Raw genomic sequence first — 10,285 nt, 5'->3', positions numbered from 1 at the left:
AGTAAATACAAAAATATAAATAAATGACGTAACGTTACCCGACGTGAACGTGACGTTACGCGCCAATACTCGGAAGTCGCTACATATTATGAATTATACGCTGTGTATATATTATTATATAGATATTAAACACATATATCCACATATACGCATATACACATTATTATTATTACACACTATTAATGTTGCCGACTGGAACACACTGTCTTTTACATTACATCCGAACGGTTTCATAGTTTTTAATGTTTTTATCCACAACGCTTCTCTAATTACACGCTGAAGTAAATATTTCTCATATCTATTACATGCTCCTTTGAGATATAAGTACTGGGTGGTAATTAACGTTATCATTACAGAATTATTATTAACGAGACTGAACGACTTTATATATTTTGAAGCTAATTAAGATAAAAGTTCTTTCTTTTTTTACTTCTCATTACACTGTTACGATCGCTAGACTTTAATTGATGCAGAAAGGAAACATTACACCTTTAGACAGCCTTGGTCGAAAAAAAACAAAAACTCACTAAGATTTTATATTTTATTAATGTGTGTTTACTATATCTATGTTACTTTCTCTGTTCTTGTCTTACACAACGCGAAAGTCTCTTAGAAATTTCTAAGATTTGCCGGATTTCACTCAATAAGTTAGAAGCCTCTAGACCTGTCTTAAACGGTTGTCGGCTCTTTTGGCACCTAGCTTTTTCGGCCCTTGCTTTTTTTTCAAGCTCATTCGGCGTATAGAATTTTCTAAGAGACGATTTTTTTTCGGCTATTTTGTTGTTGATTTATGAAAACAAAACTCCGATTTTACGTCAAACAATCACAGGTAAGTTACAAATTTACTTGGTGAAACAATGTACACAGTTTAAAACTTTTAACATCAACTACTATATCGTTACATAAATATCTCTTGTAAGCATTCCCTTGCGATTACAATGTGGTAACAAAATTCATCAAATATCATAAAATAGTTTGAACGTAATTATTATCCTACAATATTATTATTAAAATCTTCAAGTCCCTAGTATACACAATACGAAACGGAAGGGTGACGAATCCACCATTGATTTACTTCCCGTCGAGTTACTGGTATAATGGCTGACGTACCGGTTTTTCTACTCGTAACGTTTGAGCGATTTAGGTATTATTGGTTTTTTCGCATAGACAAGGGCTAAGTCCAATATACAATTAAAACACATTACAATCGAAAATTTGCATGGAAAACATTGTCAAAGTAGCAGCCATTTTAAATCCGTAAAGCTTTTGGGCGGTCACTAGAACGCATACGCAAACGACTCGGCTCCAACCGGGTCAAAATCTCTCTTTCGAGCCACGTTTTTAACAAAACATCAATATTTAAAGGGGCCTTTTCACGTTTGGGTAAATCGACAAAATTAAAAAAAGTTGTTTCAGATTTCGTTTTAGTTATGATTTTTGCGAGGAAACAGTAATACTAAACATTTACCATGCTCTAAAATAGCGATTATATGCATCTTTTGACGATTTAAAAACCCGAAAATTATAAAGCGTTGCAACGCGAAACGAATTGAAAATAATTTGGAGAGTTCTTTTGTTGTCGTTATATTTTTTGAAACTTCGAAGATTGCTTATATAAAGTATAAAATACATCTAGCATTGCATTCGGAAGAATGGTCGAGTGGTCTTAGTGGTGGACTTTTTACTCCAAGACTCCAGGGGTCAGTCGTTCGAGCCCTGCTGAGAGTTACCTTTTTTCTCTTTTTAAAATTTTATTCTTGATTTTTTATCAAATCGTTACATTTATCAATATAAAGTATTTAATGACAAGCGCCAAAACATGCCAAAATCTGTGAAAAGGCCCCTTTAAAACATGCTTTATCATCGTCATATTTTTAAGTACTATCAAAATTTCATTCGAAACCCAGAAATTACTATACATGCTGGAATATCAAACACTGTATTGCAATATTTTTAAGTATGTTTATTTTTTTGTTATTTTGTAAACCAATCATCAAGTGTATGCTTTTTCTTTCTGCATTCAAACATGAATATATAGTGTGTGTTTATTTCATAAATTACTTTATATTAATATTTTGTGTGTTTATGTTGATATATTACGGATTTGTGACAATAGTGTATGTGTTTATGCTTGTACCATTCTATACAAAGATGGTGACGTCACTACGTTATTGTCACCTCTATGCTAAGACGCATCACATTCCCCTGGTTTGGGGAATTATGCTTTCGCCAAAGTAGTTCTGCGTAGGAATGAACATGTTAATAATGAAAGACAAATCGTTATTTATTGTGTGTTTTAAACGGAATTTTGTTTAAAGAAATGTTATTTTATTATGTTTAAATGTGATTGTGAATCTCTATTAAGTCTGATAGCGATTATCAGAAGCACGATTACCTGACATACTTTCGCTTTCACTTTTCGATCGTAAAAGAAGTGCTTCCCACAATTCCTTTCGCGTTAGAACACAGGTCAGTAAGACCGGTGTGTACACAATGTGCTTGTACATCACGTGATCATGAGAGTATAAACGAAGCTCACCAACTGAACAACGTACGTAGTGATTGCAAAATATGAATTGATGGTTAAACAACAAAATTGTAGTTAGTATGTGGATAGACAGACACTTTCGCTACGACAATAATAACCTATGTATTGTAAACGTTAATAACGCGAGTAAAAGAACGAACGAATTCATACGGATCTAATTTATTAATACAATAAATGCCTGATAATGAAAAACATAAAGTTGTACAGATTGACAGTAATTAAAATTATAAAATTACAGACTGCATTTTCGAGGAAGCATTATAAATGGGCCTTAGATATTATAAATGCTATCAGGTTAAATGTTCAAACATTGTCGAAGCCCTAGCTGTCTTCTGTAATTTGTCTTCTGCAGTTGACTTAACAAATTGCTGTTAAGTCCATATTGGTATAGGCATATGTATATAAACAATACCATTAAAACTCAATATATATATTTATGGGTATTTAAGTTTTAATGTCTTGAAAACGACGTAAATTGAAGCTTAATGATACATTTCAAAAATTTATATTTCTTAATATTTTATGCAATCATAAATGTAAATGTATGTAAATGTATGTATGTCATTGAAAGCCATGTACAATAATAATTTTCTGTTATGATAATGATAAGTCTTGTTAAAAAAAATCTTATTTAATTTGATATTTTAGCAAATATAAGTATCTATTCGAATCAAAACAATATACGGCTTCGCAATGTACATGTCGACACTCAGTCTATAAGGATAACATGTAACTTGTGCTAAATCATTCATCGTCGAAAATATAATACACTTATGACGACAGATTAAACATTGACAAATATATTATTTAATATAAAACCTCATTCCGTTTTTTTCCGAAGTAAACATTGAAAAACAAATAAAACAGTTGCAATTGCATGACTTAAAATCTGTATTCTGTCCTGATCGATGTATAAAAGTATCGTTTTTCTTATCAAACTAAATATATGTTTGTTCACACTGTATAATAATGAAATCGCCTTTGGTTTGCGTGATGGTTCTAACAAAACCAACGTCTTCCAGTTAAAAATCGCCACATCTTATCAGCCGCATGTAGACAGTTGTCGATCAACAAGTTGTATCCAGTGTCGGGATTGCCGCGAGCCAAGACTTCACCTACGGTAACAGTGCGACCAGGAGCTATGTCTGTACTACGAACCCTTGTCCATCTGTGTAATTAAATATAAAAAAATAATGAGTCTATTTTGAGGATGTTTATCGGAGTATTGGAACTGTCACTTTATTCAATTCAATTCAATTTAATTCAATTCTGTTAAGTTCAATTGTTGTTCACTTTTTAAAGTAAAGAGAAGCTTAAATATACAACTGGCAATAATAAATAACAATAACAATATTGATGACGTCTTCATGCATTGAACGTTCGCCATTATCACAACAGGAACAATATTTAAACTGTTCCGTTTATCAGTTCACATCTTATTTTTGATCGTAAATAATCCAAATAACAATTAGAAATATGTTAGAAAACCTCACTCATTAAATAACAAGAAACGACAACTTTTGATGGTTATATTTATTTGAAAATAACTATAAGACATGTGTAACGCGCAAATGTATACGCCAAGGTTGTCCTAGTGTGCTAATCGGCCTTTTGTTTTCGATAGATGTTAAACTACTTTAAAAGTTTGTATGAACCATTTGCCCAGGGCACACTATTATCATATTAATTTGGACAAACTTTGTATTAGATCACTGATTCTACATCGTGACCAAATATTATAGCTGCGGACCTGGTGGTTTGATTGAATATTTCGTTTATTGTCAGTAATAATATGCTAGACAAGAACATCTATTATCCAATATTATCTCTTGCTATTCATTAATTAGCACTCACCTGCTGTTCATATAATCTGCATCAGTAATCACTGTATCCGATGAACTATCGCTCGAGCCGTAATTATCGCCTTTGTGAATCAGCCATCTTTTACCGGAAGTCGTGGTCACAACTATTCCAGCATGACAGACAGTGCAACGAGCGCAAGTGAAACGTTTCTTTCTACTCTGTGAACTGGAACCCGCCAACGGCCTGAAATCAATTATGGACTGCACACATAGTTTGAATGAAAAGCTTCCACATCCCAAGCAACCCAAAATCTTAGTCTATAGTTGTTATGATCGATACCACTGATAGTCTAGATGACACCACAGTGCGCTTCTTGGGTAACGCCGCGTAGACACCAAAGTTTAAGAGTGATGTCATTATCATTACTACCCCTTTTTTTTCAGTTCAGTTCGGAATGACATTTTGTTCAAGATCTTTTTAAAAATCAATTATCGTACTGTGTATTATCAATTATGTTTATGGTATATTTATATTCACATGTTTACATTTCCATCATATATTTGCAATCTTTGTGAAACAGAAATCCGACATTTTTTCGAATGAAACATATATGTATTTAAAAAAGATATACGGCGTTGATTGTGGTTGGAGTTGGTGAAACGTAAAAGAGTTCAATGAATGAAATCAAAGATAGCGAATGTCTTTTCTGTGCAGTGCTTAGCTACATCACACGCAGTACGGGATATTACGCGGAGTTTTCGCGGCTTATTTTACAATATTACATATTGCTGGTCATAAACCTATAGATACAAAACAGAAAACCAAAAGAAGAATGGAAGTGAAATTAAAACATATGAGTCAACCGGCCACACGCGAAGAAACCTGTTTTAGTGGTTTGTCGCGCATTGCTATTTGATTCGATTATTAACAGTATCGAGAATCATCGCGCTCATGCTTAATACATTAGTCAATAAGGTGGAATAATTATTGTTAAATTAATCAAAAATTATATTTTTTATGATATTGTTGAAAACACATTAAGAATCTATTATTGACATACCATAATTATATCGCTGAATATCTTCATTTAACATATTTCTGTGCGAAAGAAAATTCCAGTTCACCTAGTTCACGCGATAGCGTCTATATTATATAACGATTATTTTACTGGCCACGAACTGACCCTGATACCTTGCGGGTTGGAATGCAATGCATTAAAGTGAGGAAACGCTTCCACTGCTGGAACGACGGCTTGTTTAAAACTTTATACTTTTACATGTTAAATGTTCAATTTCGAAAACTATTAAAATGGTTTGGCAAAAACGAATATCAGAATAGGGAACAACGATACTTTTATGAACTTAAATATACTTGTACACAGACAGGAATTTGGAAGTAATTACTAAATATGAAAACATAGCCTTTAAGTTCAAACGCTCTGGCGCTGGCAATCCTCTGAAAATAAAAGGTGCACGCACAAACTGTATTGATGTAAAGAGTTGAGTGTAAAACTATTCTATCTATCAAGCCTTTTCATTAGAGATAAAACTGTTTCATGCTGAACTTGCAGTAAAATAGTGTTACAAAGACGCGGTAATGTTTTCAATGTTCTGGTGGTATGCTCAAATTAGCCAATAGAATACACGAAGTGTATTCATTCGTGTCTAGCAGCGGGAAATTTTATTTGAATTTTATTGCACACTTACAAAGGTCGGGTAAGGTCAAAAGTGACGTTAAACAGCTACGCCGAATAAAGATTCTCCGTAATTCAGTGAGTACAGCAATATAAAATATATTTGAATTTCTACGGAATACCGTTAGGGCAATCGTGGTTACACATTAACATCCAGAGAGCGATAATGCAAGAACGCGATAGTACGATGGCAACAATGCGACAATATGATGACGACAGTGCGACATTACAATGACGACAATGCGATAGTACGATGGCGAGAATGCGAGAACGCGATAGTACGATGAAAACAATGCGACGTTGCGACTATACGAAGGCGATAGTGCGATAGTCTGATGGCGACAATGCGATAGTCATATCGTACTGTCGCCATCGTATCATCGCCTAGTAGTCGTACTAGTAGTAGTAGTCGTAGTAGTCGTAGTAGTAGTAGTAGTTGTTGTTGTTGTAGTAGTAGTAGTAGTAGTAGTAGTAGTAGTAGTAGTAGTAGTAGTTGTAGTAGTAGTAGTAGTAGTAGTAGTAGTTGTAGTAGTAGTAGTAGTAGTAGTAGTAGTAGTAGTAGTAGTAGTAGTAGTAGTAGTAGTAGTAGTAGTAGTAGAAGTAGTGGTAGTGGTAGTAGAAGTAGTAGTAGTAGTAGTAGTAGTAGTAGTAGTAGTAGTAGTAGTAGTAGTAGTAGTAGTAGTAGTAGTAGTAGTAGTAGTAGTAGTAGTAGTAGTAGTAGTAGAATCACAGCGGATTGATCTAATTTTGTTTTCTGAAGATGTAGCGAGTGGCTGGTCAGATAAAATAATTGTAGGTATACCTCCAGTTATTTAAGAACACAAAAAGACACAAATGATTGCGGACCTATCATTGAATCACTTATTTTATAATAAGTGACAACAAAAAGAAACATTATCACAAGTCAAGAGACAAACTGAATACGATTTTATAAGGAGGAAACTATTGACAAATTATTAATATATGGATTTGAAAGAGTTAGGCACAAACTTGCCGCTGCTTATGTCGGAAATAGAATAAAACATATTTATCACATGTCATACCCTGTTTACCATGTAATATAACCATTACGAATATTTGTTTATCCCATTTTCAACGCGACATTGACGGTATAACACCTTATGTAACATACTAGCCTGTGTTCAACACTGTGGTATATACCTGTCACGTGCACGGACTACTTTTCACTTTATCACTGAATGATTTTCATAATTAATAAAGTCGAGAAAACTTTAGCTTCAAAATTATACGACGTTCAACCTTTAAATCTAGTCATATGACATAATTTTTCGCCATCCGTATAATGAATCAGCTAATTGATGGCGTCATAACATGATACTTTTTGCGTCATTTTACCCCCCAAAAATGACGATTTATTATAAACGCGACTTATTTTACATGTACATGTACTGTATATCGACATACGGTATTTGAATTGTCAATTTATCACATTTTCCTTATTTCGTGTAATGTGCATTGTTTATAATCCATGCATATACTTTTGACATTTAAGAATGTACAACAAACCATACAGATATCACACAATTCATAGATAATCTGCAATATTTGCTATCCGATTATATTCACGTTAATCATAGAGCTGTGTAAAGTATAAGATGGTAAAAATAGTACCACACTGGAATTTGGAACGTCCCATTTTGTACACGGGTATTATCCACTGATTTATCTGTTGTGTACTGGAATGTTTTCCATTCTTTGTGTATTTATATAGTAAATTATTTTCTTGTACACAATAAGGGCATTTATCATAGACAAATAACATTGTGCAAGTTTAAACATAATTATCTTTGTATGCAGAAATCTGCAAATGCATCCGAGTTTACCAACGGCTATTATTTGATAAACTGCTCCGGTTCATTTAAACAGCAGTAATGTACATAGAGTACATGACGTAGCGTGTGACGAATCAGAAAGTTTATCGAGTTCATAAATTCATTTGAAAATAGTGATAGGATGGGTCTTTATTTAACTATGCTAAAATAATTATTAAAGAACCTAGTTGCAAAATCGCCAATTATTTAGTTAAATGGATTATTAAATGGATTTTAAAGGATAATTAAAGGTAAGATACTAGTTCGAACGTGTTTTGGTTTTTGTTTGTACTTTTGTCGTTCCCTGTTCTCGAGGAAATGATTTTAACATGGGGGCCATTAATGCATTGGATCACACACGGCATACACATAACATTATAAAAAACACGTTCTGCGCGTCATTAAATTCGTCGTCCGAAGTCGGAAAACGTATTGCCCTGCATATTAAGTCAAATAAAGTGTCAGTCGCTGCAATTGTCTGTTTACTCGTCGATAGTGTACATGTAGAATCTATGTTGACATCGACATCATTTTGTCAGGAGCAATCGCCGCCAAATTGGATTTTGATCATTTTCTTTCGAAAATAAAATGAATTATAGTAAAGTAAAATCTTCTTTTCGCGGTCGTAATGTGTTACAATTCGCATGCTGCATAAAATTGAATCGAGGCATATGGTGATATTTTTACTAGTTTTACAGTTTGTGTGTGAATTTTTTTAAGACTGTTTTGCGTACCAGAACTTATACATTTATATCACTACGCATGGTTACATTCGTTAGATTTTAAGCGATTTTTAAGAATGAATTAAACTAATTGTTAGGCTAAGGTTATTAAATCTAGTTATGTTAAATGTCACGTTGAAAAAAAATCAAATGGGATAAATAGAATACTAGGATTCGCGTTGAATACAGAGAAGTTTATGTTGCTCGGCTCGAACACCGAAAGCGCTCGCCAAGGCTCGCGCTCCCGGCGTTCTAAGCTTCGCAACATAAACTTCTCTGTATTCAACGCTAACCTAGTATTCTCTATATCTTACACATGTGTAATATACTTTTCAAGCGTTTTCATTGGCTTATTTTTTGTTCGATTGACAAATCGCACTTTGTTATTTTGCTGAAATGACTTTGCAACGTCAAATGACGTCACGAGATGTAAACAAAATTCGGGATTTATCATTATGTTTGCGTAAATATTTATTTAATTTGCTCATTTAAAAGCAAGTGATAAAAAGATCTGACATCCGTTGTCATTTATTAAACTCGTTCAGGAAATTCAAAAGTAAGCTCGCCAAAGGCTCGCTTACTAACAAAATTCCTGAACTTGTTTAATAAAATATGGTATGATATGACAACTCGTGCCAGATCCTATATTTCTTTTATTTCACTCGCTCGCGCTTATTTTCGGGGGCCTAGTTCCTTCGTGCTTTTCTATTTTGTGTCACCAAACCTTAAGGTTATATTATATAGAAGAACAGTATGCATATTATAGCAACTTCAGTATATAAGCTTATACAAAATGAACATTTTAGAATTCATAGCATGATTTTAATACCCCAACACTGTTCCAAGGAAGACGTGCTTGGTAGTGGCATTTCAGAAGCATGCATGCAAGCAAACTAACCTTGTGTAATACTCGGCACGTGTGATGCGACTGTTGTACAAACGTGTCAGACAGCTTTGTGTTGTGCAGTCATATGCGACGCTCCAGTTAGCAACCAACATCATAACCAATATTACCAACGAAATGTGCATGTTTATGTTTAAAACAGAATCACTTTCTATCTTCAATGTCTATTGCCAAGTAGAATATGGGAATGTAAGGAACACGTTTCAGATATTTATTATGCTTATAAAGTTGACAGTTAAGGTCTTAAGTACCAAAAGACATCAACGCTTTGACGGAGAGTACTTCAGGGGCGTTATCCATTTAGAGACACTTATTTCCACTTAAAATGGGCGTTTAGTGCACTAGTATGTGTCTGAAAGCTTGTATTTGCTCTTATGTCTTATGGTCAAGTTGAAGAAATATTGTAGAAGATGTTAACTTTTGACCAAGTTATGTATTTCCTGTCAACAAACTTAGAACTTGTTAAGATATTAACATGATAACATTCAGACACGCCTTCATCGTTATAAGGTTAAAAAAACTCACAGAAAGTTAATTTTTCGAATATGATCAAATTAAGCAAAATTGATCGAAATCTTAACATGCAATATTAACACAAATTTGAAGTCTGCATCAATAAGGGTCGGACGGGTTTATTGGAAACATTTGTGTGGCCTTATCCATGACTGCGTGTTTTAATGCTAGCTCAAAACGTATTGCATGTTCCGAGGATTCAATTGAGTTGAGTTGTTCGTAGTTGAGTACGTCTATGCTAAATCGTGCATTCATCGATGAAGTCTATTG

General features: G+C 33.7%; 2 long non-coding RNA genes across 2 annotated transcripts in view; one reads left to right on the top strand and one right to left on the bottom strand.

The window, feature by feature from the left end:
- Window positions 1–2,695: 2,695 nt before the first annotated feature.
- Window positions 2,696–9,728, bottom strand: LOC127863009 (uncharacterized). Its single transcript, XR_008040890.1, has 3 exons — window positions 9,497–9,728; window positions 4,403–4,594; window positions 2,696–3,716 (listed from the first exon to the last, which is right to left on the bottom strand). It is a non-coding gene; the product is annotated as an uncharacterized LOC127863009 (long non-coding RNA).
- Window positions 8,104–10,285, top strand: part of LOC127863010 (uncharacterized) — a 38,031-nt gene continuing 35,849 nt past the window's right edge. The window contains exon 1 of the long non-coding RNA XR_008040896.1: window positions 8,104–8,127. This is a non-coding gene — a long non-coding RNA (uncharacterized LOC127863010). The remainder of the gene's footprint in view (window positions 8,128–10,285) is intronic.

This window comes from Dreissena polymorpha, chromosome 16, assembly GCF_020536995.1.
Source record: "Dreissena polymorpha isolate Duluth1 chromosome 16, UMN_Dpol_1.0, whole genome shotgun sequence".
In the NCBI taxonomy this organism is placed as follows: domain Eukaryota; kingdom Metazoa; phylum Mollusca; class Bivalvia; order Myida; family Dreissenidae; genus Dreissena; species Dreissena polymorpha.
This window is presented reverse-complemented; position numbering and strand designations above follow the sequence as displayed.